The sequence below is a fragment of the Chrysochloris asiatica genome, unplaced genomic scaffold, assembly GCF_000296735.1.
Source record: "Chrysochloris asiatica unplaced genomic scaffold, ChrAsi1.0 scaffold00133, whole genome shotgun sequence".
Lineage (NCBI taxonomy): Eukaryota > Metazoa > Chordata > Mammalia > Afrosoricida > Chrysochloridae > Chrysochloris > Chrysochloris asiatica.
The window spans coordinates 8,943,241-8,954,674 of NW_006408651.1; the positions used below are offsets into that span (position 1 = coordinate 8,943,241).

Consider the following 11,434-nt stretch of genomic DNA (forward strand, 5'->3'; position numbering starts at 1 on the left):
GAAGTGGGGTAAAAGCAGCAATGAAGCGGCAAGCTAAGCCCTACAATGTTCGGTGGGCTTCTGTGGACCCAGATGGGGACCTGGTTGGCCAGCAGTGTGGGGAGACCTGGGGACTCCTGGGCTCAGAGTCAGCAGCGTCGCCACAGAGAACTAGAGTGGAGAGTAAAGCTACCAGTTGATAGGAAGAGAGGGCATATGCAAAAGAACACCCACACTTGCAGATGGTACCCAAGTGACCTGGTCCCCATGAATGGATGATCATAACTCAACCAGGAGAAGAAAGAAGAGGGAAATAAAAAAAAAAAGAGAGTGATATGAGACAATTTGATGAGCTTGATCTACACCTATGGATGCAGTAACCCAAAAGAGGGAACAAACAATCACTGCAAGAAACATTCCCACCCCCTACACACACAGAGTAGACAGAAATGGGCAACTTGGACAATGGATACCCAAATGGGGGGGAGGGGCCACAAAGGCAAGAAGTAACTGGCTTACAAGCTTTCAAGAGGGAACCTAGAGCTAGGGGGCATGGAGGAAGGCAGAATCTCCAATGAGTACTATCCAATCTGTCTAGGCGGAGCTGATGAAATGAAATGCAGACGGGTCACTTGTGATACAGTAGTGAATGATTGTTATCAGGACTGATTGTGAGGGTTGGAAATATAAAGGTAGACGTTTGGTAGCAAGGAAGGGAGTTATTAACTCTCCAGTCTAGGAGCGGAGGTCTCTGGGACCATCAACGGAGAAGAGCCGAGAGCGGGACCCTACCCAGAGAAGCAGCGAGGCCTGAGATGGAGGCAGAGATGATGACGTGGAATGATGAAGCAGATGGGGACTTTGGATCCAGAGAGGGAGAGGAACTGGATCCTGAAGAATGGGGGGTTGGGGGGTAGTGTAGGGGGTGGGTTTATAGGGTATACCCTTTAGTCGGTTGGTGATGCATGGAGGGGATTGGAACCATGGCAATGAGATGATATACGTTGGAATGAATGTAAAACTAAAGTTCTCTTATGTAAAATATCATATAATTCACAATAAAACATGAAAAAAAAGATTGTTGTTGTTGAGTGCTCTTGAGGATTTCCAAGGAGCTGCTGGTGGGTTTGACCTGCCAATTTTGCGATTAGCAGTCCAGTCCTTTTCCTACATTGCCACACCAGAACTGCCAAGAAAACTAAGGATCAGTTCTACTGTGTCACAGGGGATCACTGTGAATCAGAATCAACTTAACAATAGTTGCCTGACTACCTGGATCTAGTGTGGGAGACTCCCACCAGGAGCCTTGCCATCCTGCCAATTCCAAGTAGAGTTTCATTAACCCAGAAGACAAGACTGAGGTCTGGAAGGACCTGTGGTTTACACAGCCTTGTGATGCACTAGGGTCCTAGTGTGGCTCTGCAGGATAAACTCAGGAATGTTAATCAAAAGGCTGGCAGTTCAAGCCCACCAGCCACTCCTCAGAAACCCTATACAGGATCACTATGAGTTGAAATTGACTCAAGGGCACTTCATAGCAATAATACGATGCATTAGTGAAGGAAGCTGAGCAAAGGCCTCCTGGGTCTCGCTTGTCAGGTTACATATGTTCTGGTGAGGTGCATGTCAGCTTGGCTTTGGACCTCAGCATGCCCCTGAATGTTGGACCAGGAAGAATAGGAAGAGGAAAGCTGGGTCACGGAACAGTGAAGAAGTGCCCAGCTTGGGCTCCATCTAAGGGCAAAGCCACTGCTTAACTTCAACCAACAGTTGCTATACAGGAATGCTGCCAACTCATACCAGAGATTCCAGAATCACCACCCACTTCTTAGTGTGAAAGCTCCCTGTTTTTATAATTTGGCAATTAATTCAAATAGGAAGGAAAGAAGGGGGAGGGAGAGAGAAAGGAGGGAAGAAGGGCAAAAGGAAAGAGAAGAGTTGAGAGGAAGGGAAGAAAAAAGATGGAGGGAGAAAGGGAAGAAAGAAGGGAGGAAGGAAGAAAGAACGAAGCAAGGGAGACAAAGAGACAGAAAAAGTGAAGTATAAGGACCAATACATCTGCATACTGGACCTGACCAGGAACAGTCAATTTATGTGGTGCTGTAGGATAAAGCGCTGGACCGCAGGTCGGTTTGAATCACAAGGTTGGTGGTTCAAACTCACCAGGCGCTCCTTGGAAACAGGGTCACTATGAGTCGAGACCACTTGACTGACAGCACTTAACAACCACAACAATGGTGATAAATAGCTATTCTATTCAACAAAGAGAATTTTCATTTCCCAACTCCCACATGAAAGGGTTAGCCCTTCCTCTCAGGAGCAATTTACTTTTTCCTTACTTGTAGAGACATTCTCTTGGGCAATAGGGGAGGATAGGAGACTGGGTCGCACTCCATTGCCAATATTTAAACTCCTTCAGGCCACTGTTGGCCCTTTAGCTCCATGCTGACCCCCCTTCCTATGCTAGGAAAAGTAGACGCTGTGCACTGGAGGCATTCTGCTTCCACATCTGGGCTCCTGCTCTGTCATGGGCTGCAGACTGAGGTAGAGTTAACAGCCCAGTTCAAGGGGCTACTCTGACTGCCAACTGCAATTTCCCCCTTGTGACTTGTCAGAAACAAATAAGGTCATGAGAAGCTCATGTAACATTTTCACCATATGTTGTTTTGAAATAACCCTGTTCCACAGAGAAAACCTTCAAAGGACTTTTCTTTGTTTAGATCTGATGACAAAGACATGATAATCCTGGAGCCCAGAGGCTGTCAGGGTTTTATATACTACCAATTCCATCTTACCTCTTGGGCACAAAAACTACACTCAACTGCTAAATTTACTGCACAGATGTCAGCATCTGTCTGCTACTAGAAGGAGGGCTTCCTGTCAATTGAGGCACTTTCTGGTTTAGGGAAAAAGTAGAAAATTGTCATAGAGTTAGCTGAGGTTATTAGGAAGGATGGGGCTACACATGTTTGATTTGTCTGTTTTTACCTAGATGGAGTGATGTGCAGAACTATAGCTACTGGTGTTTTGAAATTTGCTTTGAAGAAAAGCACATGCGCAAAAGTCATTAAAAGCCACTTGCCATCTAGCCAAGTCTGATTTACGATGACCCCATGTGTGTTACAGTAGAATTGTGCTCCATGGAGTTTCAGAGGCTAATTTCTGGAAGGAGATCTTCAGGTCATTCTTCTGAAGCACTTTTGGATGGACACAAACCACCCACCTTTTTGTTAGCAGTTGAGCTGTTTGCACCTCCCAAGAACCCCAACCTACATACCACATGCACACACATTTGTATCTAGAAAGACACCAGATGTGTAAACCTCCAAATGTTTGGAATATGCTATTTTCAAGTGGGGGATTATTATTTTCTTTTTGCATAACTCTGTTTTCTAAATGTTTCTAGAGTGAATATGTTCTGATTTGGTCATAAGAAAATAATTAATAAATAAAACTATGACAAAACTAACACACATGGACTCCCCCTGAAATCTAAGCAGGTCACCATTAATCCCATTTAGGATGAACTCTTGAGAAGTGAAGCTTTGACTTCCAGAATTAGATGACTTTGCTATTGGGCCGGAAGTCAGAGGTGAGGCCCACACGTGGTCCACCACAGAACCCGGGAGAAGATGTTGGTAAGGGTGAAAAGCTTATAAGTCATACCTTTGCCAGGTATGGTCAGTGTGCACCTCACTCAAGCATGGATTGTGATTATTTTCATGTGTTACATGCTAATGAGTACTGCTGTGGTACTCTAGGACAAGCACTCGACTGCTAACCACAAAATTGGCTGTTCAAACCCATCAGTGTCTCTTTGGAAACCTTATACAGGGTCGCTATGGGTCGGAACTGACTCGACCATACTTTTCAACAATAACAACAAATGTTTTGGAGGTTAATATATTATTAACTCATTCTAAAATCTTACTGAGAGCATATTGTGGTGCTTAACAACAACAACAACAAAGTGTTACTATCTTTATTCTTTTTCTAGCGCTCCCACTAAAAATCATTTTTTAAAGGATCCTTGGTTGCATATGAGTTGGGCCATTAATTGAAAGATCAGCAGTTTGAATCTACCAGCCACTCAGAGGGAGAAAAACAAAGCTTTCTGCTCCCAGAAAGATTTACAGCCTCCAAAACACAGGGTAACTATGAGTTAGAACTGACTTGATGACATGCAACCACCACCATTTTTATTTTTTTTTAAAGTACAACAAACTAGCTTTAAAACAACAGAAATTGATTCTCTCAGCTCAGAAGGCCAGAAGCCCAAACTCCAGGAGTTTGTGAGGGTCATTTTCCCTCTAAAGCTCGGGGGAAGAATTCTTCCTACCTCTGCTACCTTTTGGAAGCCCCAGGTGTTCCTTGGCTTGCGGCAGCATCACTTCTCTCTGTCTCTTGTCTCCACACTGCCTACCTCTCTGTGTATGTCTGTCTGTGTTGTCCCCTGTTCTTCTAAGGAAACCATACATGGGATTTAGGGCCTACATTTTCCGTGAATATGCATTTTAGAGGGACACTGTTCAACCCACTACTATACCATTGGAGTTCTGGTGTGGCACCATAGGATAAGCAAGGTCAGTTTTTGAATCTCGAGGTCAGTGGTTCAAACTTAGCAGCCACTCCTCAGAAACCCTATAGAAACCCCATTTTTACCTATAGAGGGTAAAGATGAGTTGGACCCAACACAAGGGCACTTAACAACATTGTCTACAACACACAGTGCTTCATATCCATTATTTTACATAATCTCCAACCATTTTTCAGATAAAGAAACTGATACTCAAAAGTTTTTAAATTATCTAGCCTGAAAGCAGATTGCTAGGAAATGGCAGAGGTGGGGTGTGAATTTAGAGGTAAATGTTTGTAAGACTCAAGGTCTTAAGTGGTCCTGTTCTCTCAGGAGCTCAGTTGAAGTGTGTCCTAAAAAAGAACTCTTACTGGCACTAAATAAACCATGAGCCCGCTACCTTGGCTCTCTACAGATTCTATTTAACTGAGGAGCAACACGCTGGAGGGGTGATATTCATGAGGGACCATTGATACTCGTTCCTTTTTTTGTTGTTATAAATACAAATGTTTGGTGAGCTAGGGGACAGAAGGCAGAGAAGGCACTGTCTACAAGCTCAGGTATAGGCTGGAGGCTGGACGCCAGAGAGAGAGAGACAGTCTGCCCAGCAGGGCAGGCCCGCTGCATTCTGTGTCTGGTAATCCTTGGTTGGTGGGTGAGAGCCCACAGAGGGTGTTATGCAGAGCTGGGGAAGCCTGGACACCCAGAGGTTCCCTGGTCCAAGGTTTCTGGGTGATGTTAGTGGTGGCAGCTCCGGACTCAGCTCACATCACTCAGGACCTCACGGGCAAACTCAGGTAGCGCAAAGGCCGCTGGCTGCACATCGGAGTTGTACTATCGCAGCTGCTTCTGCTCCACCTGAGTCTGCGTCAGGTCAGTGGCTGCACAGGTTCCCGGAAGTTGGTGCTCTGGTTATTGCTGCAAAGTGTGAAGCCAATCTGGCCACGGGGGTAGGTGGGGATGGTGCAGTAGGCATAGGTCACCACAGGGAGGCACAATTTGCAGAACTGCCGCATCTCCCTGATGAGGTTCAGCTGCAGCCAATGGCACTCGCCTTGGCTGCAGAGAATGCCATCCTCCTTGAGGGCGGTCTTCATGAGCTGATAATAGGATTCCTTGAAGAGACTCTCAGCGGGGCCCATGGGGTCTGAAGAGTCAATGGTGATAAAACATAGAAAGCATCCTGGTTCTGTTTCATGAACTCAAAACCGTCACCCACATGGAGGGTCAGCTTTGAGCTGAAGTAGCCAATAACCATACTTAGCAGGAACTTCTTAGAGACTTGAATGACATCCTCATCAATTTCACACTGGACCACTGCCTCCATGGAAGGTTGCTTCACCACTTCCGACAAGACACCTCCGTTCCCACCTCCAATGATCAGCACCTTGCATGGGTTGGGGGTGGCTGCAGAGGGGCAGGTTCGCAATCATTTCTTGATAGAACTCGTCCCTCTTTGTGCACTGGATGACGCCATCCAATACCAGCATGTTGCAGTAGGTTTTACTGCGGACACAAGGATGTCCTATACCGCTAGCGTGATGGTGCAACAGCTGCTTCACCTGCTGCGACAAGGCCTGGCCGGGCCACAGGCTGCAGGTCTCCTGGAACCATAGCTCGAGCATGGCGTCTTGGCACAGGGCTGCCGGGTCGGGCTCCTGGTCGGGCTCCAGGGTGGGCGAGCGCAGGGCGCAGGCCTGAGACCGCAGGCCTCGCGGAGCAGCAGCACAGCCGGACCAGTGGATACCCGATCCTTTTAATGTGCAGATACTGTGAAGCAGAGTCTACCAGGCCTCTCTGTGTTCACTCTATGAAGCTAATATGACAAGGCAGTCTTTTAGGGCAAAGTGAGAGAAAAGGCGTGGTTTCCTTGGAATGACTGATATGTTCTCTCCTTAGAGGCAAATGTATGGGGTGACTGCTTGATTAGGCTTCCATTTTCTGTAGTCTAATCCTGGTGTGGCACTGTGGGTTAATGCGCTAACTGCAAAGTTGTTTGAATTACAAGGTCAGTGGTTCAAGCTCACCAGCCGCTCCTGAGAAACCCTACAGGGTTGCTGTGGGTCAGAACCAACTCGACGGCACTAAACAACAATAACAATCAACTTGTACATGTTTCATAAATTAATTGTGTACAACGATGGAGTCCTAGTGTAGTGCTGTGGGATTATGCACTGGACGGCAAGGTCTATTTGAACTGCAAAATTGGTGGTTCAAATTCACCCAGTCCCTCCTTGAAACCCTATATAGGGTCACTATGAGTTGGAACTGACTCGAGGGCACTTAACAACAACAACAACATAAATGTAGAGGACTCCTGGTTTGGTGTTGTAGGATCAGCACAGGACTGTGAACCACAAGGTCAGCAGTTCAAACCCACCAGCTGCTCCTCGAAAACCCTATACAAAGTCACTATGATTCAGAATTAACTCGACAGTACTTAACAACAATCAACTGATTGGACAAGCACTGAACAGCTAGCCAATAGCTGCTCCTCAGAAACCCTATAGAGGATTGCTAGGAATTGGAACAACTTGATGGCACTTAACAACAACAATAAACCCTGGTTCAATCACAGCACACAGCAGTTATGGATTACCTTATGATTTGAATTTCTGTGATATAGTCCCTGTCCCCTACCCTTGGATCGGACCTACTTTCCAATTTATATTTTCCCCATCTCTATTTCTGTTTCAATATTCGGTTTACTCTTTTACTGGATACTTTTTCCTGAAAGTTACTTCTACTCCCAAAATAATTTTATAAGTAAGGTTGATAAAAATTATTGTTTGTGTGTGTGTTTATATTACTATGGCTCTTACACAGTAGAACCAAAGACTTGTAGAGGTGCCAATCTCTGCTTCTGTTGCTGCCAGGTCGCACATAAACCTGCTTGTTACTAAGAGATCCTCCTGTAGATAACTCTGAAGAAAAAGAAAACACAGTGCCTTCCAGACAATTTCGACTTATGGCACGTGTTTTAGGGTAGAACTATGTTTCTTAGCTTTTACAATGACTGGTATCGCACAAAAGTAGATCACTAGGACTTTCTTCCACTGTGCCACTGGGTAGATTCAAACCACTCCTCTCAGTTAGGAGCCAAACACAAGCCATTTTTGCCACCCAGAGACCTCACAGATAACTCCAGTCCACATGCTTGCTCTTTGCATCGCTCTGCCATTATTTTCTTGAAGATTCTTCTGGTTTAGAACCTAGGGGCATTGCCTTGAAGTGAGTTAATCAAATAGGAATGTATTTAATTGTCAAAGGGGTTAAGGCTTATATACATTTCAAGCTAACAAGAAGAATAGAAACAAGTCTAAGATTTCCCTCAGGAGTCCCCCTGAGGACTTCCTGGTGTAGCACTGTACGATAAGCACTGGACTGCAAGGTCAGTTTGAACCACAAGCTCAGCAGTTCAAATTCACCAGCTGCTCCTCAGAAACCCTATAGAGGGTCGCTATGGGTTGGGACCCATTCGAACAGCACTTAACAACAACAACAAGGACTCCTAGTGTGGTGCTGTTCACAGCACTGGACTGTGAAACAAAAGGTCAGCGGTTCAAACCACCAGCTGCTCCTCAGAAACCCTATACATTGTCACTATGAATCATCGCAATCCATTCAGCAGTACTTAACAACAACAGCAAGACAAACCACAAGACCCTGGTGGCACAAAAAGTTAAGCACTCAGCTGCTAAACAAAAGATTGGTGCTTCGAATCCATTCAGCAGCAGCTCAGGAGAAAGACCTGCCAATCTGCTTCCATAAAGATTGCGTCCTTAAAAACCCAATTTTGCTGCCTAAGGTCTCTATGATTCAAAATAGACTCCAGGGCATCACCACAAAGAAACAAAATCAAACCTTATAGTCTTAGATGTCTATTCACAGATATTATTTTGTTAAAGTGCCAAGAAGTGGGTTCAGACTCATAGAGACATGTATAGGCTTTCCGAGGAGTAGCTAGTGGGTTTGAACAGTCAACTTTGTAGTTCACAGTCCAGTGCTGATCCTACAGTGCCACAGATAGCATTCCTGAAAAAGCTGCAAAAACATAGATTATATTTTTCTTTGACTCATTTTGTAATGTCAAAGTTTCATCTTTAAGTGTCCCTGGCTAAGCAATGAATAATCTGAATTGTTAACAAACTGTTAAGAGGTATCAGACCATCTCACTCTTTACCAAGAGTACATTGTAAATTCTTTTGTTGTTAACATGAAGATTCCTTGTGTGTGTGTGTGTGTGTGTGTGTGTGTGTGTGTGTGTATTGTGTATGTTGGTTTTAACAAAGGATCAAAATTTCTTTAAAATTATACCTATTTTAATCTAAGAAAATGTTTGAGTACTGGGCAAGGTACCAATTTGTTTAAATTAGCAGAATGAATAAAAGGAGCCAAGCCCACTAAATTGCGTTTTCTCCAACTTAAGCCAAACCCCAGAGCAGCTGTTAGTTTTCAGTGTGTGATCTTGATACAGCAGAAATGCAGATGTTCTCCAATGCAAGGTCAGATCAAGTTTTAGAAGACATGAAAAGCCTGACTCCATTTCCTATCCAACTACAATGCCTTGACCATCCTGCCTGTGACATGTTATTTGAAAGAATCCTTGGAACTACATCATGACCTCTTCCCTCAATGTCAGGCCATCTGCAGTGAAGAAATGGAAAGCAGCCTTGACTCTACTCTGTGCATGTGACCCTTCTGTCTGGTAAGAAGGAAGAGTTGGCTATGTGCAATGACACACCCACAGAACTCCACAACATTCCACCATGAGAGACCTCATTGTGGAATCCAAACCTCATGCCAGCCATGACCTTTCCCCTGTGCCAACACCTGACCTCGGACACTTAGCACTGCCTCTGGACTGAAGGAAGCACCTCTCAAGCTAGCCTGCTGTGAGGTTTGATCAAAAGAAGTGACAAGATCCAGCAGACACCATCTGGCAGCTGGGCAGGTACCCTGGACCTGCACAAAGTATATCCATCAAAGTCTGGAAATCATGCATTAGGAATTCAACAGCATGGAAAACAGGAAAGAGTACACAGAATGCTTCACTGCCCAGAGTCATCTATGTCTAAAGAGGATTTAACCTAGGTGAGCCGGCAGTGTAGACACTAATTCAATGACCATCATTCTCCTCAACTCTTCCCACTGGTGTTTACCATTCCTAAAGTGGAAAAGTAGGGGTTTTGTTTGTTTGTTTGTTTGTTTGTTTCTCCAATAAGGACATGTTATTGTTGTTAGATGCCATTCACTATAGAATTAAATGCTGCCCAGGGGTGCACCATTGACATAATCAGTTGGGAGTTGGACTTCCTGGTCCACAGAATTTTCACTGGCTTATTTTCCCTTCTTAGTTTCCTTAGTTTCAGGGAACGCCCCTGAAACCTGTTAAGCAAATGGGTGGTATCTGTCCATGAGGTACATTGGCCAGGAATCAAACCTGGATACCAAGCATGGAAGGTGAGAATTCTACCACTGTGCCACCTAGAATACAGCTCACAAGACAGGTAACAAGAAAGCTGAGTATAAGATACACAGGCTACGTTAAGGGCAGTGGCATTATTTTACATGATATTGTAAAGGTATCAAGACCGTATAAAATTTTCAAACCAATGAAACTGTACAATACAGAGAGTAGACCTTAAGGTAAACTATGGACTTTAGTTCCTAATAATGCATTAATTCTGATTTATCATTTATAACAAATATACCACACGAATGCAAGTCCTAGTGTAGCGCTGTGGAATATTGCGCTGGACCACAGGGTTGGTTTGAACTGCAAAATGAATGGTTCAAATTTACCAGCTGCTCCTTGGAAACCCTAAGCACGATTGCTACGAATTGGAGCTGACTCGATGGCACTTAACAACAACAATAACAATACAAGATGTCAAGGGTAGAAGAAATTTTGTACAGCGGTAAGAGAGGATATAGGGAAACAAATTGTATTTTCTGTGTAATATTTCTATACACCTAAACTGCTCTAAAAAATAAACTGAATTACAGCATAGAAAAAACATGGCTGATATTAAATAACATTTACAACGAATGTCACTAAAACCCCTAGCAGATGGTACTGTGCAATAATCTCTCCCACCCAAGCCAAGAGGCTCATACCATTCATTTCATGTGCATGGTAAAACTTTCTAACATGTCATCTTGGTACTGACTAGCTCAAAGTTCATTTAGAAGGCCTGATTGACAATACTATTAGGATGTACATTGCTTCAGTCATTGGGAGTCATAACTTTGGAGAAAATGTTACAACATAGAAGCAAACATATATTGGAATAGAATGTGAGACGATGGAAATAAAATTCATTGGTATCATTTGGTCAACTCAGGGGAAATGAATAGAATCATAAAATTTTTGCTAAAAAATATTCTGATAGTTGATTCCAAAATTAAAAGAGATGCTTGTATTCATTTAATCTAGGATTTTAAGTCTAAGATGTGGGAACCTTTGAAATTAGATTATTGTTGTTGTTAGGTGCTGTCAAGTCACTTCTGATTCAGAAGAACTCTATGCAAACACAAAGAAATAAAGAAATACCATCCCCGCTCCTGTGCCATCTTCATAATTGTTGTTATGCTTGAGCCCATTGCTGCTGCGACTGTGCCAATCCATCTCATTGGAGGACTTCCTCTGTTTCACATTCCTCCACTTGACTAAATATGATGATGTCTTTCTCCAGGGACTGGTCCTGCCTGATCATTAGATACATCAGGAAAGAAGCCATGGCAAAGCACATATATGTACATGTAGCTAATGATCTGGAACCCAATGCCTTTTTTTAATGGAAGAAGATAATGGCACACAGAAAGTTGAGTTCACAATAAAGTAGCTGCAGAATTGTGACTAAACTCTGGCCTCTT

General features: G+C 43.9%; 1 pseudogene; it reads right to left on the reverse strand.

Moving 5' to 3' along the window:
* Positions 1 to 5,314: 5,314 nt before the first annotated feature.
* On the reverse strand, positions 5,315 to 6,180 carry LOC102832152 (annotated as a pseudogene).
* Between the last annotated feature and the right edge of the window lie 5,254 nt (positions 6,181 to 11,434).